The 16,453-nt window shown below is 37.4% G+C and overlaps 2 pseudogenes; both read left to right on the plus strand.

The window, feature by feature from the left end:
• The first annotated feature begins 9,208 nt into the window (after positions 1-9,208).
• LOC135970580 (translationally-controlled tumor protein pseudogene) lies at positions 9,209-11,722 on the plus strand (annotated as a pseudogene).
• Positions 11,240-14,201, plus strand: LOC102120890 (deoxyuridine 5'-triphosphate nucleotidohydrolase, mitochondrial-like; annotated as a pseudogene).
• The last annotated feature ends 2,252 nt before the right edge of the window (positions 14,202-16,453 follow it).

A 16,453-nucleotide genomic window follows, 5' to 3' on the forward strand; every position in this document is an offset into this window, starting at 1 on the left:
ACATGCAAAATAAAAAATAAAAAAATAAAAAGAATCTAGACACAGATCTTACAGATTTTATACCTTTCCCAACGATTAACTCAAAATTGATCATAGACCTAACTGTAAAAATAATACTATACAGCTCCTAGAAAATAATATAGGAGAATATGATCTTGAGTATAATGATGACATTTTAGATACAATGCCAAAGCATGAACCATTAAATAAAGGATTGGAAAACTGGATTTCATTAAGGTTAAAACTACTGCTCTTCCAAGTACATTGTCAAGACAGTGAGTAGACAAGAAACAGACTAGGAGAAGATATTTCTGAATGACATATCTGATAAAGGACTATTACCCCAAATATACAAAGAACTCTTGAAACTCAACAGTAAGAAAACAAACAACCTGATTAAAAAATGGGCTAAAGATCTAACAGATACCTTACTAAAGAAGACATCCACATTGCAAATAAGCATATGAAAAGACACCCCACATCACATCATATGTCATCAGGGAAATGCAAATTAAAACAATGAGATACTGTTAATGGAAAGGGGTCCTGATCCAGACCCCAAGAGAGGGTTCTTGGATCCCACACAAGAAAGAATTCAGGGCGAGTCCATAGAGTAAAGTAAAAACAAGTTTATTAAGAAAGTAAAACAAGGCCAGGCGCGGTGGCTCAAGCCTGTAATACCAGCACTTTGGGAGGACGAGAGGGGCGGATCACTAGGTTGAGGAGATCGATACCATCCTGGCTAACGCGGTGAAACCCCATCTCTACTAAAAAAATACAAAAAAAAAAAAAAAAGCTAGCTGGGCGAGGTGGCGGGCGCCTGTAGTCCCAGCTACTAGGGAGGCTGAGGCGGGAGAATGGCGTAAACCCGGGAGGCGGAGCTTGCAGTGAGCTGAGATCCGGCCACTGTACTCCAGCCTGGGCAACAGAGCGAGACTCCGTCTCAAAAAAAAAAAAAAAAAAAAAAAAAAAGAAAGTAAAAGAATAAAGAATGGCTACTCCATAGGCAGGGCAGCCGGGAGGGCTGCTGGTTGCCCATTTTTATGGTTATTTCTTGATTATATGCTAAACAAGGGGTGGATTATTCATGCTTCCCCTTTTTAGACCATATAGAGTAACTTCCTGACATTGCCATGGCATTTGTAAACTGTCATGGTGCTGGTGGGAGTGTAGTAGTAAGGATGACCAGAAGTCACTGTCATTGCCATCTTAGTTTTGGTGGGATTTGCCGGCTTCTTTACTGCACCTGTTTTATCAGAAAGGTTTTTATGACCTGTATCTCGAGCCTACCTCCTATCTCAAACTGTTACTTACAATGCCTAACTATTTGGCAATGCAACCCCGCGGGTCTTAGCCTTATTTTACCCAGCCTCTATTCACGATGGAGTTGCTCTGGTTCAAACGCCTCTGACAATACCACTACATACCTTTTAGAATGGTCGAAATCCAGAACACTGACAACACCAAATGCTGGTGAGGATGTAGAGCAACAGGTACTCTCATTCATTACTGGTGGGAATAAAAAATGATATAGCCATTCTGGAAGACAGTTTGGCATCTCTTAGAAAAATAAACATATCCTTACCATACAATCCAGCAACTGATCACCCTGGTATTTGCTCAAATATGTTAAAAACCTATGTCCACACAAAAACCTGTGGATGAACTGTTTAGAGCAGTTTTATTCATAATTGCCAAAACTTGGAAGCAAACAAGATGTCCTTTATTAGGTAAATGAATAAACTGTGGTCCATCCAGACAATGGTATATTGAAATATTATTTAGTGCTAAAAAGAAATGAGCTATCAAAAAACGAAAAGACATGGAAGAAACTTAAATGCATATTACTAGTGAAAGAAGCTAATCTGAAAAGGCTACCTACTGTATGATATATATGACATTCTGGAAAAGGCAAACTTGGAGACAGTAAAAGGATAAGTGTTTGCCAGGGGTTTGGAGCAAAGAAGGAACATGTGGAGCACAGATGATTTTTAGGGCTGTGAAACTACTTGTATGATACTGTTAGAGGAAAGGACCCCTGATCCAGACCCCAAAAGAGGGTTCTTGGATTTCACACAAGAAAGAATCCAGGGAGAGTCTGTAAAGTGAAAGCAAGTTTATTAGGAAAGTAAAGGAATAAAAGAATGACTATTCCACAGACAGAGCAGTCCTGAGGGCTGCTATTTGCCTTTTTTATGGTTATTTCTTGATGATATGCTAAACAAGGGGTAGATTATTCCCCTTGCTTAAAAAATATAAAAGATTAATTTTTTTCATGTAATTATAAAAAGCTGACAGGATAATTTTTTTTTCATAGTGAAACAAGAATGTTTTCTTTTTCTCTTAGAAAAAGTATAACTTCTACTTATAGTTTTTCTCTCTTTTAAGGTTTTCTCTCTTATAAGTGGTAGAGAAGCACTCTCCAAGATGTTCTCATTTTCTGACAAAATTTTTTCAAAATGCAGTAATTCAGAGATCTGCTTCTGATAAGGGTATTGACTCTATGGCTATGGAAAAACTTCAGGATACCAGGAGTCTTCCTTATCAGGGCTTGTCTGTGTAGGGAGCAATGAATGATAACGACCTGAGGAGGTTTTATTTTTTTATGAAAGTAACAAAACAGGATATGTGACAAACCTCACAAGTGCTCCATTTGCACAAAGTATTTCTTTCCAGGCAAAATTGCGTTTGGCATTTTTTTCTTCTTTGTTTCTTAAAAACCATTTTCAACTTAATTAAGGGGCACAAACATACAGTTAGATAGAAGTGGTACAGGACAGTGTTCCCAATCCATACCCCAAGAGAGGGTCCTTGGATCTTGTGCAAGAAAGAATCCAGGGTGAGTCCACAGTGCAAAGTGAAAGCAAGTTTATTAAAAATTAAAGGAATAAATGAATGGCTACTCCATAGACAGAGCAGCCCCGAGGGCTGCTGGTTACCCATTTTTATGGTTATTTTTGATGATGTGCTAAACAGGGGTCGATTATTCATGCATCCCCTTTTGAGTCCATATAGGATAACTTCCTGATGTTGCCACAGCATTTGTGAACTGTCATGGCGCTGGTGGGAGTGTAGCAGTGAGGGCCATCAGAGGTCACTCTTGTTGCCATTTTGATTTTGGTGGGTTTTGGCTCACTCTTTTACGTAACCTGTTTTATCAGCAAGGTCTTTATGACTTGTATTTTGTGCTGACCTCTTACCTCATCCTGTGACTTAGAATGCCTTAACCATCTGGGAATGCATCCCAGTAGTTTCAGCCTCATTTTACCCAGCTCCTATTAAAATGGAGTTGCTTTGGTTCAAATGCCTTGACAGAAGGTGTAAGTTATAGTATTCCATAGTACAGTAGGGAAATTATAGTTAATACTTTATTGTATATTTCAAAAAAACAAGAGGAGAAGACTTAAGTGTTCTCAACACAAGTACAATGTTTGAGGCGATGGCTGTTCCAACTACCCTGATTTGATCATTACAAACTGTACACAAGTATCAAAATATGACATGTACCCTCAAAATTTGTATATATCAATAAAAAAGGAAATAAAATTTCAAAATACTGACAGCATTTGTAATTTCCAAGAAGGACTAAAAAATATAAGAATTTTTTTTTATGTCAACAGCAAGAACATAGTGAAAAAAAACAAGGAGTTGGCTATTTAAGGAGATGGCCTGCAATTTCAATCAGTTGTGTAGTAAAGGGGAACCTCTACGTTGCCAATTTTTCAATGATATGCTTCAAAATGTTAAAAAGAAATATCATTTCTTCAGAGAAGACACACACAAGTGGAAAAATATCCCATGCTCATGGATAGGAAGAATCAATATCATTAAAATGGCCATACTGCCCAAATCAATTTACAGATTCAATGCTATTCTTATCATTGAACTACATTCTTCACAGAACTAGAAAAAACTATTTTAAAATTCATATGGAACCAAAAAAATAGCCCAAATAGACAAAGCAACCATAAGCAAAAATAACAAAGCAGGAGTCATCATGTTACTCAACTTCAAACTATATTACAAGGTTACAGTAACCAAAACAGGAAGGTACTAGTACAAAAACAGGCATATAGATCAATGGAACAGAATAGAGAGCCCAAAAATAAGGCCACACATCTGATATTCAACAAAGCTGACAAAAACAAGCAATGGGGAAAAGACTCCCTTTTTAATAAATGATGTTGGGATTACTGGCTACCCATAGGCAGAAGATTGAAGTGGGACCCATTCCTTACACCATATATAAAAATCAACTCAAGATGGATTAAAGACTCAAATGTAAAACCTAAAACTATAAAAACCCCAGAAGACAACCTAGGCAATACCACCCTGAGCATAGGAACAAAGATTTCATGACAAAGACACCAAAAGCAATGGAAACAAAAGTAAAAATTGACAAATGAGGTCTAATTAAACTTAAGAGCATCTGCACAGAAAAATAAAATATCAACAGAGTAAACAGAAGCATACAGAATGAGAGAAATTATTTGCAAACTATGCATCTGACAAAGATCTAATATCCAGCATTTATAAGGAACTTAAACAAATTTACAAGATAAAAACAAACAACCCTATTAAAAAGTGGGCAAGGGACATGAACAGACACTTTTCAAAAGAAGCCAACAAATACATGAATGCAAGCTCAATATCACTGTTCATTAGAGAAATGAAAATCAAAACCACAATGAGATACCCTCTCACACCAGTCCGAATGGCCATTATTAAAAACTCAAAAACTAACAGATGCTGGCTAGGTTGTGGAGAAAATGGAACACTTATACGCTGTTGGTGGTAGTGTAAATTAGTTCTAACATTGTGGAAAACAGTATGGTGATTCCTCAAAGAGCTAAAAGCAGAACTATCATTCTACCCACCAGTTCCATTACTGAGTATATACCCAGAGGAATATAAATCATTCTATCATAAAGATCCATGTAGGCAAATGTTCATTGCAGCACCATTCCCAATAGCAAAGACATGGAATCAAACTAAATGTCCATCAGTGACAGATTGGATGAAGAAAATGTGGTATATATACATCATGGAATACTATGCAGCCATAAAAATGAATGCAATAATGTCTTTTGTGGGAACATGGATGGAGCTTGAGACCATATCCTTAGCAAACTAATGCAGGAACAGAAAACCAAATACCACATGTCCTCACTTATAAGTGGGAGATAAATGATGAACCCATGAACACAAAGAAGGGAACAACACACACTAGGGTCTACTTCAGGGTGGAAGGTGGGAGGAGGGAGATGATCAGGAAAAATAACTAACAGGTGCTAGGCTTAATACCTGGGTGATGAAATAACAAGTATAACACACCCCCATGACATGAGTTTACCTATATAGCAAACCTTCGCCTGTATCCCTGAACCTAAAAGTTAAAAAAATAGTATTTCTTAAACTTATCACACAATTGGCAAAGAGTCATTTCTAGCCTTTTCCCCAATAGAAATAGGGGGATTTCAGAAACCTTACATCATTTTTCTGGTACGTTGTATGAGAGGTTAGAGGCCAAAGAATCACAGTGTGCTTTGTTATCCCAAGGATATATGTGGGCCGCACTGCCTAGCAAATTTAGAACTCTTTGTAATAGACTCAACAGTTATTTAAAAAGAAATTTACAGGTTAGCCTGCCCTAAAGCTGTTGCAGAAAAATGAGGATTTCACTTGTTCCGGAAACAATTATCAGAAGTATAGTGCTCCAAAGATGAAGCTTTTTTCTCACATTTGTATATTAATAATCATTAACAGTCCAATTCCCATTTGAAGCAAGCTACCTTTTATTCTGTAATGCCCCCCTTTTTTCCATCAGAAAATTAGAAATTTGAAAGAATGTAACCACTTGTGGAAAAAACATAGTTATATATTTTTATCTACTACATTTTGAAGAAAATGTAACTGCCCCGTGAGTTCTTCCTGCCCACTGCAAAAACAAAACAAATTCACCGAGACCATGGCATTGCAATAGAGTTTAATTGACATGAGGCCGGCCATGCCACATGGGAGACAGAGTTGTTACCCAAATCAATCTCCCAGAAAATTTGAAGGCTACGGTTTTTCAAGGATAGTTTAGTGGGCCAGGGAGTCGGCTTCTGGGTGAGGCCACAGGACCAGCTGGCAGTAGTTGGTGGGTCCAAGTGGACACACAGGTCATCAGAAATACAAACACCTGAAAAGACATCTCAAAAGGCCAATCCTAGGGTCTACAATAGTGATGTTATCTGCAAGAGTAATGGGAGAAGTTACAAGTCTTGTGACCTCTCGGATAATGGCTGGTAATTGTTTATATCTACTCCTTAGCAGAATTTAGACCCCTCACACTCTAACCTGGTGGCCTTTCGTTAGCTTTACAAAGGCAGTTTAGTTTTGGGGAAGGGCTATTATCATCTAAACTATAAAGGTCTCCCAAAATTAGCTTGGTTGGTCTAAGCCCAAGAATGACCAAGAGCAGTTTGGAGGTTAAAGGCAAGATGGGGGCTGGTTAGATCGGATCTCTTTCACTGTCATAATTTTCTCACTGTTATAATGTTTGCAAAGGCAGTTTCAAAAAGTATACATGTAACACATACTTTTTTAAGCTATAGGAAATATGAGGAGAGGTAAGCTCTATGGTCAACACTTTACTTTCATTGTTTTATTTAATTCTCACAGCAACCTTTTCAAAGTTGAGGATGCACAGAGAGAGAAAATCCTTTGCCTAGTTCAGCATATCCGGATCCATCTGGCTCTCTAATCTCGTTGAGTCAAACTTTAATACATTTTTATCTCTTTTGACTGGGAGGAAGCACGTATTAGAAACAGCACACTATCTGAGACCTTGGGCAAGAGTCTTGGTTCTTCTGTGGCATAATTCCTCATTCTATGTCAAAAGAGACAATATAATAATCTGCTTTCCCAAACTTGCAAAACAGTTTCCAAAGAGCTTGCTCTCTGGTAATACAGGAATGGATTGGGCAGGCCTGGAAAAGATGCTTCGTCGAATGACAGTGGGCAGGAGCTGGGTAGGCTGATGCATCTGTCCGTAGAATGATGGACCAGGAAGTACTGGAAGTAGTGGTAGGTACTAACTGCACTCAAGGAACATTTTTGTGGGGAGTTGAGCAGCCTGTTCTCTCCCATTAAAGGGAATCCAGCTGATACGTAAGGAAGACTGACATTACCATGCCTGAGTTTCCCTCTTCCCTCTGCAGAATAATTCACATATATCTTTTTTTTTTTAATACCTTAAGTTCTGGGTTACATGTGCAGAACGTACAGTTTTGTTACATAGGCATTCACGTGCCCTGGTGGTTTGCTGTACCCATCAACCCATCACCTACATTAGGTATTTCTCCTAATGTTATCCCTCCCCTAGCCCCCAATCCATGGACCGGCCCTGGTGTGTGATGTTCCCCTCCCTGTATCCATGTGTTCTCATTGTTCAACTCCTACTTGTGAGTGAGAACATATGGTGTTTGGTTTTCTGATCTGGTGATAGTTTGCTGAGAATGATAGTTTCCAGCTTCATCCATGTCCCTGCAAAGGACGTGAACTCATCCTTTTTTATGGCTGCATAGTATTCCATGGTGTATATGTGCCACATTTTCTTTTTTTTTTTTTTTCTTTTTTTTTTTTTTTTTTGAGACGGAGTCTCGCTGTGTCGCCCGGGCTGGAGTGCAGTAGCCGGATCTCAGCTCACTGCAAGCTCCGCCTCCGGGGTTTACGCCATTCTCCTGCCTTATCCTCCCGAGTAGCTGGGACTACAGGCGCCCGCCATCTCGCCCGGCTAGTTTTTTGTATTTTTTAGTAGAGACGGGGTTTCACCGTGTTAGCCAGGATGGTCTTGATCTCCTGACCTCGTGATCCACCCGTCTCGGCCTCCCAAAGTGCTGGGATTACAGGCTTGAGCCACCGCGCCTGGCCTGTGCCACATTTTCTTAATCCAGTCTACCACTGATGGACATTTGGGTTGGTTCCAAGCCTTTACTATTGTGAATAGTGCTGCAATAAACATATGTGTGCATGAATTAACATATATCTTTAAGGGCAGCTAGCATCCATCATATCTTTTCCATGTGCCTGGCATTGTTTATCTATTAAATCTCATTTAGTTATCTCAACAATACTATGAAGTACAGTAAGTACTTTTTAAATCTCTATTTTACAGAAGGTACAGTCAAAGATTTGAGTGTATGTCTTGCTAAAGTTCACAGAACTGGTAGATGAATAAATCACCTTGCTTTAATTATGAACCCATCTGTAGCACTTCCATAGGCTTCCGTGTATTTTTACAAAATTGTGGAGCCTTTGATTTCCCTTAGCTGAGAGAAGCTAAAGGACAAGCTTTAAAATAGACCAGCAACATAATCTCATTTTCGTGAGAATTACTAATATAAGATTAACCTGATTTTATTGTCTCAGCCCTATAACCTTCAACCTGTCCCAGACCATTGTGCCTGAGAACCTGGGTCTTCAAAAGAGATAGAAAGGTTACTTAGCACTCAATGGTAACTCTATTTTTAAATAATAGTTTTATTGAAATGTAATTCAAATACTATAAAATTACCTTTTTTTAAGTGTACAATTCAGTTGTTTTTACTATATCCACAAAGATGTACAACTATCACCAAGTCAATTTTATAACATTTTTGTCACCCCCTAAAGAAACCCCCATTAGCAGCCACTCTACATTTCTCCCCATCTTCTCCAGACCTAGGAAATTAGCAATCTATTTTCTGTCTTTATGAATTTCCCTATTCCAGAAATTGAATATAAGTAGATTCATACTATATGCAGTTCTTTGTGACTAACTCCTTTCACTTAGCATAATATTTTCATGGTTCATCCAGGTTATAGTGTGTATCAGTACTGCATTCCTTCTTATGGGTGCATAATATTCCATTGTATGAATATAAAACATTGTATTTATTCATCCATCAATTGATTGACATTTGGATTCTTTTCACTTCTTACCTGTTATGAATAATGCTATTATGAAATTCTAGGAAAGGTTTCTGTGTGAACATATGTTTTCAATTCTCTCTAGGAGCAGAATGACTGATTTATGTAGAAACTCAGTGTTTCTACATCTTAAGGAAAGGGTATTGCCAAATTGTTTTGCAAAGTATTAGTGGTTATGAAGTTATATCTCATTGGTTATAATTTGTGTTTCTCTAACGCTAATTATTTTGAGCATCTTTTTATGTACTTATTAGCCATTTGTATATCTTAGTTGGAGAAATGGCTACTAAATCCTTTTTGTATTTCTAAAACTGAGTTATTTATGTTTTTGTCGTTGAGTTGTAAGAGTTGTTTATGTATTCTGGATACAAACTCCTTATAAGATACATGATTTGCGAATATTTTCTCTCATTATGTGGATTGTCTTTTCACTTTCTTGATAGTGTCCCTTAAGCACAAAAGCTTTTAATATTATAAAAAGTGGTTTCATATCCAGGAAACCATTGCTTGGTCCTAAGACATAAATATTTACTCCTCTATTTTCTCCTGAGAATTTCATCAATACTTGTTATTTTTCGTGTGTTTGATAATAGCCATTCTGATAGGTATGAGATGATGTATCATTGTGGTTTTAATTTGTATTTCTTTGATATTGAACATTTTTTCATATTCCTGTTGGCTGTTTGTATATCTTCTTTTGAAAAATGTCTATTTAAATTCTTTGCCCATTTTTAATAGGGTTATTTCTATTTTTTTGCTATTGAGTTTGCTATTTTTTAAAATATGGGCATTTTGAGTAATAAATTTCCCTCTAAACACTGCCTTCAATGTATCCCATGAGTCATGTTTTTGTTTGTTTGTTTCATTTTCATTCATCTCAAAGTACTTTCTAATTTCCTTTGTGATTTCTTCTTTAATCCATTGGTTTTTGTTTGTTTGTTTGTTTTAGCAGTGTGTTGCTTAATTTCTACATATTTGTGAATTTCCTAAATTTTGTTCATTGGTTAATTTCTAATTTTATTCCATTGTAGTCGGAGGACATTATTTACATGATGTAAATCCTTTTTAATTTATGGAGGCTGGTTTTGTGGTCCGACATGTCGTCTATCCTGAAGAATGTTCCATGTGCACTTGGAAAGACTGTATATTCTGTTGTTGAGTGTAGTGTTATTTAGATGTCTGCTGGGTTTACTTCAAGTGTTGTTTCAGCCTTTTATTTTCTTTTTGATCTTCTGTGTCCTTGTTATATCCATTATTAAAAGTGAGGTATTGAAGTTTCCGATTGTTGTTATTGAATTGAGCATTTTCTTTACAGTTCTGTCAGTTTTTACTTCGTGTATTTTTAGATTTTGTTGTCACATGTACACACATTTATAATTGTTTTTCTTATTTCTGATGAATTTATTCTTTTATCATTACAAAATGTTCTTCTTCTTAAAGTCTACTTTGTTCGATATTAATATAGAAACTCCAGCTCTCTTTTGGTTACCTTATGCATTATATCCCCTTTACCATCCTTTTATTTTCTTGCTTTGGTTTTTGAAATTGGTTTTTCTTTTCTGCCGCTCCCCGCTCCCTTGGAGCGCTGCTCAAGCTGCACCCCACTCACTCCTAGCTGTGGGCTCCTGCTAAGCTAGAGATGCCATCGTCTCCCTTCAGCCGCCATCATGATTTATCTACTGGGACTTCATCAGCCATGATGAGATGTTCTCCCACATTTACAAGATCTGGGAGACTGTGGATGGGCTATGCCTGGAGGTGGAGGGGAAGATGGTAAGTAGGACAGAAGGTAACATTGATGACTCGCTCATTGGTGGAAATGCCTCCGCCGAAGGCACTGAAAGCAAAGGTACCGAAAGCACAGTAATCACTGGTATGCATACTGTCATGAACCATCATCTGCAGGAAACAAGCTTCACAAAAGCAAGTCTACAAGAAGTATAATACACCAAAGATTATATGAAATCAACCAATGGCAAACTTGAAGAACAGAGACCAGAAAGGGTAAAACCTTTTATGACAGGGGCTGCAGAACAAATCAAGCACATCCTTGCTAATTTCAAAAGCTACTGGTTCTTTATGGGTGAAAACATGAATCCAGATGGCATGGTTGCTCCACAGGACTACCGTGAGGTTGGCGTAACCCATATGTGATTTCCTTTAAGGATGGCTTAGAGATGGAAAAAATATTAACAAATTTGGCAATTACTTTGGATCTATTACCTGTCATCATAACAGGCTTCTGCTTGTCAGCCACACAACACCAGGACTTAAGACAAATGGGACTGATGTCATCTTGAGCTCTTCATTTATTTTGACCGTGATTTATTTGGAGTGGAGGCATTGTTTTTAAGAAAAACATGTCATGTAGGTGGTCTACAAAAAAAGCATTTATACTAAAAAAAAAAAAAAAGAAAGAAACGTTTTTGAATCAAAAGTATATGTTGACATTTTTGGCCGGTTCACTGCCATGGTGTCAATCCTGTGCTCTCTAGTTCTCTGGGCTTTCTCCTTGCTTGCCTTCTTGCTCTGTCATAACCTGCTCTGAAGAAACACTCACCGCTTCCCCCAGCAAATTGACTGGCCTGTGGAGGAGAGGGGCATGCAGCTGTGCCTTGCCCAGCTCTCTGAGCATGCCATGGCTCCAACCTGAGGGTCTGTGAAAAGTGCAGCCTACAACCTGTACAATGCCCATGATTAGACAATACCACCTATGGAGAAAGCACTCATGAAAACAGACATTCAGATAGCTCTTCCTTCTCTGGGTGTTATGGAAGAGTAGTTCCATGGTCTGGCTTGGCTGCAAAACACTTTATTGATGTAGGAGCTGGTGTCATAGATGAAAATTATAGAGGAAATATTGGTGTTGTACTGTTTAATTTTGGCAAAGTTTGAAGTCAAAAACAGTGATCAAATTGCACAGTTCAGTTCTGAATGGATTTTTTTTTTTTTTTTTAATCTAGAAACAGAAGAAGTTCAAGCTTTGGATGACACTGAAAGGGGTTTAGGAGGTTTTGGTTCCACTGGAAATAATTAAAATTTATGCCAAGAGTAGAAAATGAGAAATTATACATTTTTCTTAAAAATAGGCCGGGCTTGGTGGCTCATGCCTGTAATCCCAGCACTTTGGGAGGTCGAGGCGGGTGGATCACGAGGTCAGGAGTTCAAGACCAGCCTGACCAACATGCTGAAACCCCCGCGTCTACTAAAAACAAAAAAAAAATTAGCCAGGCGTGGTGGCACGTGCCTGTAATCCCAGCTACTCAGAAGGCTTAGGCAGGAGAATTGCTTGAACCCAGGATGCGGGGGGTGCAGTGAGCAGAGATTGAGACACTGCACTGCAGCCTGGGTGACAGAGCGAAACCTCGTCTCAAAAAAATAATAGTAATAAAATAAAATAAATAATTTTTGCTTAAAATAATTATATATTTTGTAGACAGCATATGGCTGGATCATGTTTTTAAATCTATTTTCCAATCTCTGCCTTTTGATTGGAATTTTAATCCATTTACATTTAATGTCATAACTGATATGAAAATATTTATATCTGCCACTTTACGATTTGTGTTATATATTTCTCTTATGCCCTTTTTTGCTCCTCTAGCCCTTCATTATTGCCTTCTTTTTTGTTACATATATATTTTTTATTGTAACATTTTAGTTCCCCTTCTTTTTTTATTTTACTATATTTTTGACTTATTTTCTTAGTGGGTGCCCTGGAGATTATAATTAGCAATTATAACAAGCATTTTGGATTAATACCAATTTAATGTCAATAATATACAAAAAACTCTGCCACTATATGTTTGTTCTATGGCCCCATATTTGTGTTACCATTGTTATATAAATTACATCTTTAAACATTATAGGCTTATCTAATTATTACTTTATGCAGTCATATTTTATTTTTATTTTATTTATTTATTTATTTTTATTTCCATTTTATTTTAGATTCAAGAGGTACATGTGTGGGTTTGTTACAAGGGTATATTGTATGATGCTGAGGCTTGCACTTCCACTGATCCCAACACTCAGATAGTGATCCCAACTTCCAATAGGAAGATTTTCACCACTCTACCTCTCTCTCCCTTATAGTAGTCCCTGGTGTTTATTGTTCCAAACTCTATGTCAAGATTTAGCTCCCACTTATGAGTGAGAACATGTGATACTTGCTTTTCTGTTCCCACATTAATTTGCTTAGGACAATGGCCTCCAGCTGCATTCATGTTGCTGCAAAGAACATGATTTCATTCTTTTTTATGGCTACATGGTATTCCGTAGTGTATATGCACTATACTTTCTTTGTCCAATCCACAGTTGGTGGGCACCTAGGTTGTTTTCATGTCCTTGCTATTTTGAAGAGTGCTGTAAGGAACATAGAAGTATATGTTACTTTTTTGTAGAACAATTTGGTTATATACACAGGAATGGGATTTCTATGTCAAATGGTCACTGTTTTAGCTCTTGAGAAATTCCCAGCGTCCTTTCTATAGTGGCTGAACTAATTTACATTTTCACTAACGGTGTATAAATGTTCTCTTTTCTTCACAGCCTCACCAATGTCTGTTACTTTTTGAATTTTTAATAATAGCCATTCTGACTAGTGTGAGATGGTATCTTATTGTGGTTTTGATTTGCATTTCTCTGATGATTAGTAATGTAAGCATTTTTTCATATGTTTGTTGGTCACTTTTACGTCTTTTTTGAGAAGTGTCTGTCCTTTGCTCACTTTTTAATGGGGTTATTTTGTTTTTTTCTTGTTGATTTATTTTAGTTTCTTATAGATTCTGGATATTAGACCTTTGCTGGATACATAGTTTACAAATGTTTTCTCCCATTCTGTAGGTTGTCTATTTACTCTGTTGAGAGTTCCATTTGCTGTGCAGAAGCTCTTTGGTTTAATTTGTTCCCATTCATCAGTTTTTGTTTTTCTTGCAATTGCTTTTGAGGATTTGGTCATAAATTATTTGCCATGGCTGATGTTGAGAAGGACATTTCCTAGGTTCTCTTCTAGGAATTTTATAATTTGAGATTTAACATTTAATTATTTCATTCATCTTGAGTTAATTTTTGTGTATGGTGATAGGTATGGGCCTAGTTTTTTTCTGCATATGGTTAGCCAGTTTTCCCAGCACCATTGATAATAGAAGTCCTTTCCCCATTGCCTATTTTTGTTAACTTTGATGAATATCAGTTGGTTATAGGTTGATTATGATAAGCGAGTACCTTTTGATTCCTGTTTTTTTTTTTTTAAATTAAAAAAGAATTGGCTGGGCACTGTGGCTCAGGTGTGTAATCTTAGTGCTTTGGGAGGCCGAGGTAGGAGGATTACTTGAAACCAGGAGTTTGAGATCAGCCTGGGTAACATAGTAACACTCTGTGTCTAAAAATAAATAAATAAATAAATAAATAAATAAATAAATAAATCTGCTGTCTGTTGTGGTGCCTGCTTATAGTCTCAGCTACTCAGCTTCTCTTGAGTACTTCTCCTGAGCAGCTGGGACTACAAGGTCCCAGCTGAGATGGGAGGCTGCAGTGAGCTTTGATCCTGCCACTGCGTTCCAGTGTGGACAACAGAGTGAGATGCTGTCCCTGCCCCTCACCCCCAAAATAATTGATATTTGATTTTTTAAGAAAATCATTTATTGAGTTGATTAACTTTTTTCCTTTTTGACATTTCAACTTGATGTTTTGCTAATATTGAACAAACTTTACATTCCCAGACTAAACTGTCTTTAATCATGGGATTGTGGTCTTTTAAAATATTGTTTGACTTTATTTTCCAATGTTTTATTTAGGATTTTTGTATCAATAATTATGAGTGAAATTGGGATATAGTTTTCTGTTAAGTTTTAGAATCAGTGTTACATGGTTTTGTACAAATAATTGGAAATCTTTCCACCTTTTTCCTCTGGAAAATTTAACAAACATTTAAATATTTATTCCTTGAAGATTTGAAAGACTTCATCTGGAAAGCGCTCTAATCCTTGTACTTTGGAGGATATTTAGTCTTAGGTAACTTGAAAAATATTTTCCAGGGTTACACATTTCTGTAGATTGTCTGCCTACTCAAGTTTTCTTTTCTTTTTCTTTTTTTTCTTTTTTTTTTTAAATTTGTATCCTTCTCAAAAGCTATATATATATTTTTTTCCGGATTTTCAAACTTACTAATAAGGAGTTTAAATTACCTCACTATTGGTAGTCATTTTCATTTTCTCATTCTTAATTGTTCTTTTATTTTAGAATTTTATCACAGTGATATCAAAGAGTGTGATTTAAACTATTTGCTGTAGGATGTTCCTTTCTTTTTCTTTTCTTCTTCTTTTCTTCTCTTTCTTTTCTGAGACAGAGTCTCCCTCTGTTTCACAGGCTGGAGTGCAGTGGGGCAATTTCGGGTCACTGCCACCTCTGCCTCCCGGGCTCAAGGGATCCTCCCACCTCAGCCTCCCAGGTAGCTGGGACTACAGGCTTACACCACAACACCCAGCTAATTTTTTACATTTTTGGTACAGCTGGGGTTTCCTCATGTTGCCCACACGGGTTTTGAATTCCTGAGCTCAAGAGATCCACCCTTCTCGACCTCCCAAAGTGTTGGGATTACAGGCATGAGCCACCACACCTGGCCTTGAGCCCGGGAGGCAGAGGTGGCAGTGACCCGAAATTGCCCCACTGCACTCCAGCCTGAGAAACAGAGGGAGACTCTGTCTCAGAAAAGAAAGAGAAGAAAAGAAGAAGAAAAGAAAAAGAAAGGAACATCCTACAGCAAATAGTTTAAATCACACTCTTTGATATCACTGTGATAAAATTCTAAAATAAAATGTTCCTTTTTGACATTAAGTCAGCTGAATGGCTTGGGAAGCAGGCCATGTTCTTTCAAGTATGTACCCTTTCTTAACCAATGCAGTCTAGAGGCTTGCTTGAAAATGTGATCCCAAGACCACCAGCACTGACCGGGCCAGGGAGCTTGTTGGAGATACAGAATCTCAGGTCCCACCCCAGACTTACAGAGTCACAACCTACATATTTAGCAAGATCTAATAGTGAGCCATGTGTACATTAAAATTCTGGAGAATTTCATAGTTTAAATCGTAACATTTAATTTGATTGTGAATGTCTTCCACATCACATGTTATTTCCTAATGTTGCACTTTTAAAATGAAATCCGTCTTTCATTATAATCTAGCAAAAAGCAAGTTTTTAAAGTTAAGACACTGAATACAGTGTAAAATTGCCACCACTTTTCTGAGGACCTAATTACAGCTGGAACTGGCTCCTGGTTACAGGGAGAATGTAACTGTGGTTACATTCTGATGTCATCCTTTCTTCCATATACCCTCCCTTCTACTGCTTGGGAACTTTTAGAAGTAGGACCCAAGGATTTTGGCTCTGCAGACTAGGCAGACGTGGTCACACTTGATTTTGAACTGCAAAATCAAGGTTATAACAATGTTTTTGTCTGTATGTTTTTCTGTGATGCTCTGGCTTGAGCTCAAGGCAC

Source organism: Macaca fascicularis, chromosome 4, assembly GCF_037993035.2.
Source record: "Macaca fascicularis isolate 582-1 chromosome 4, T2T-MFA8v1.1".
Classification (NCBI taxonomy): Eukaryota; Metazoa; Chordata; class Mammalia; order Primates; family Cercopithecidae; genus Macaca; species Macaca fascicularis.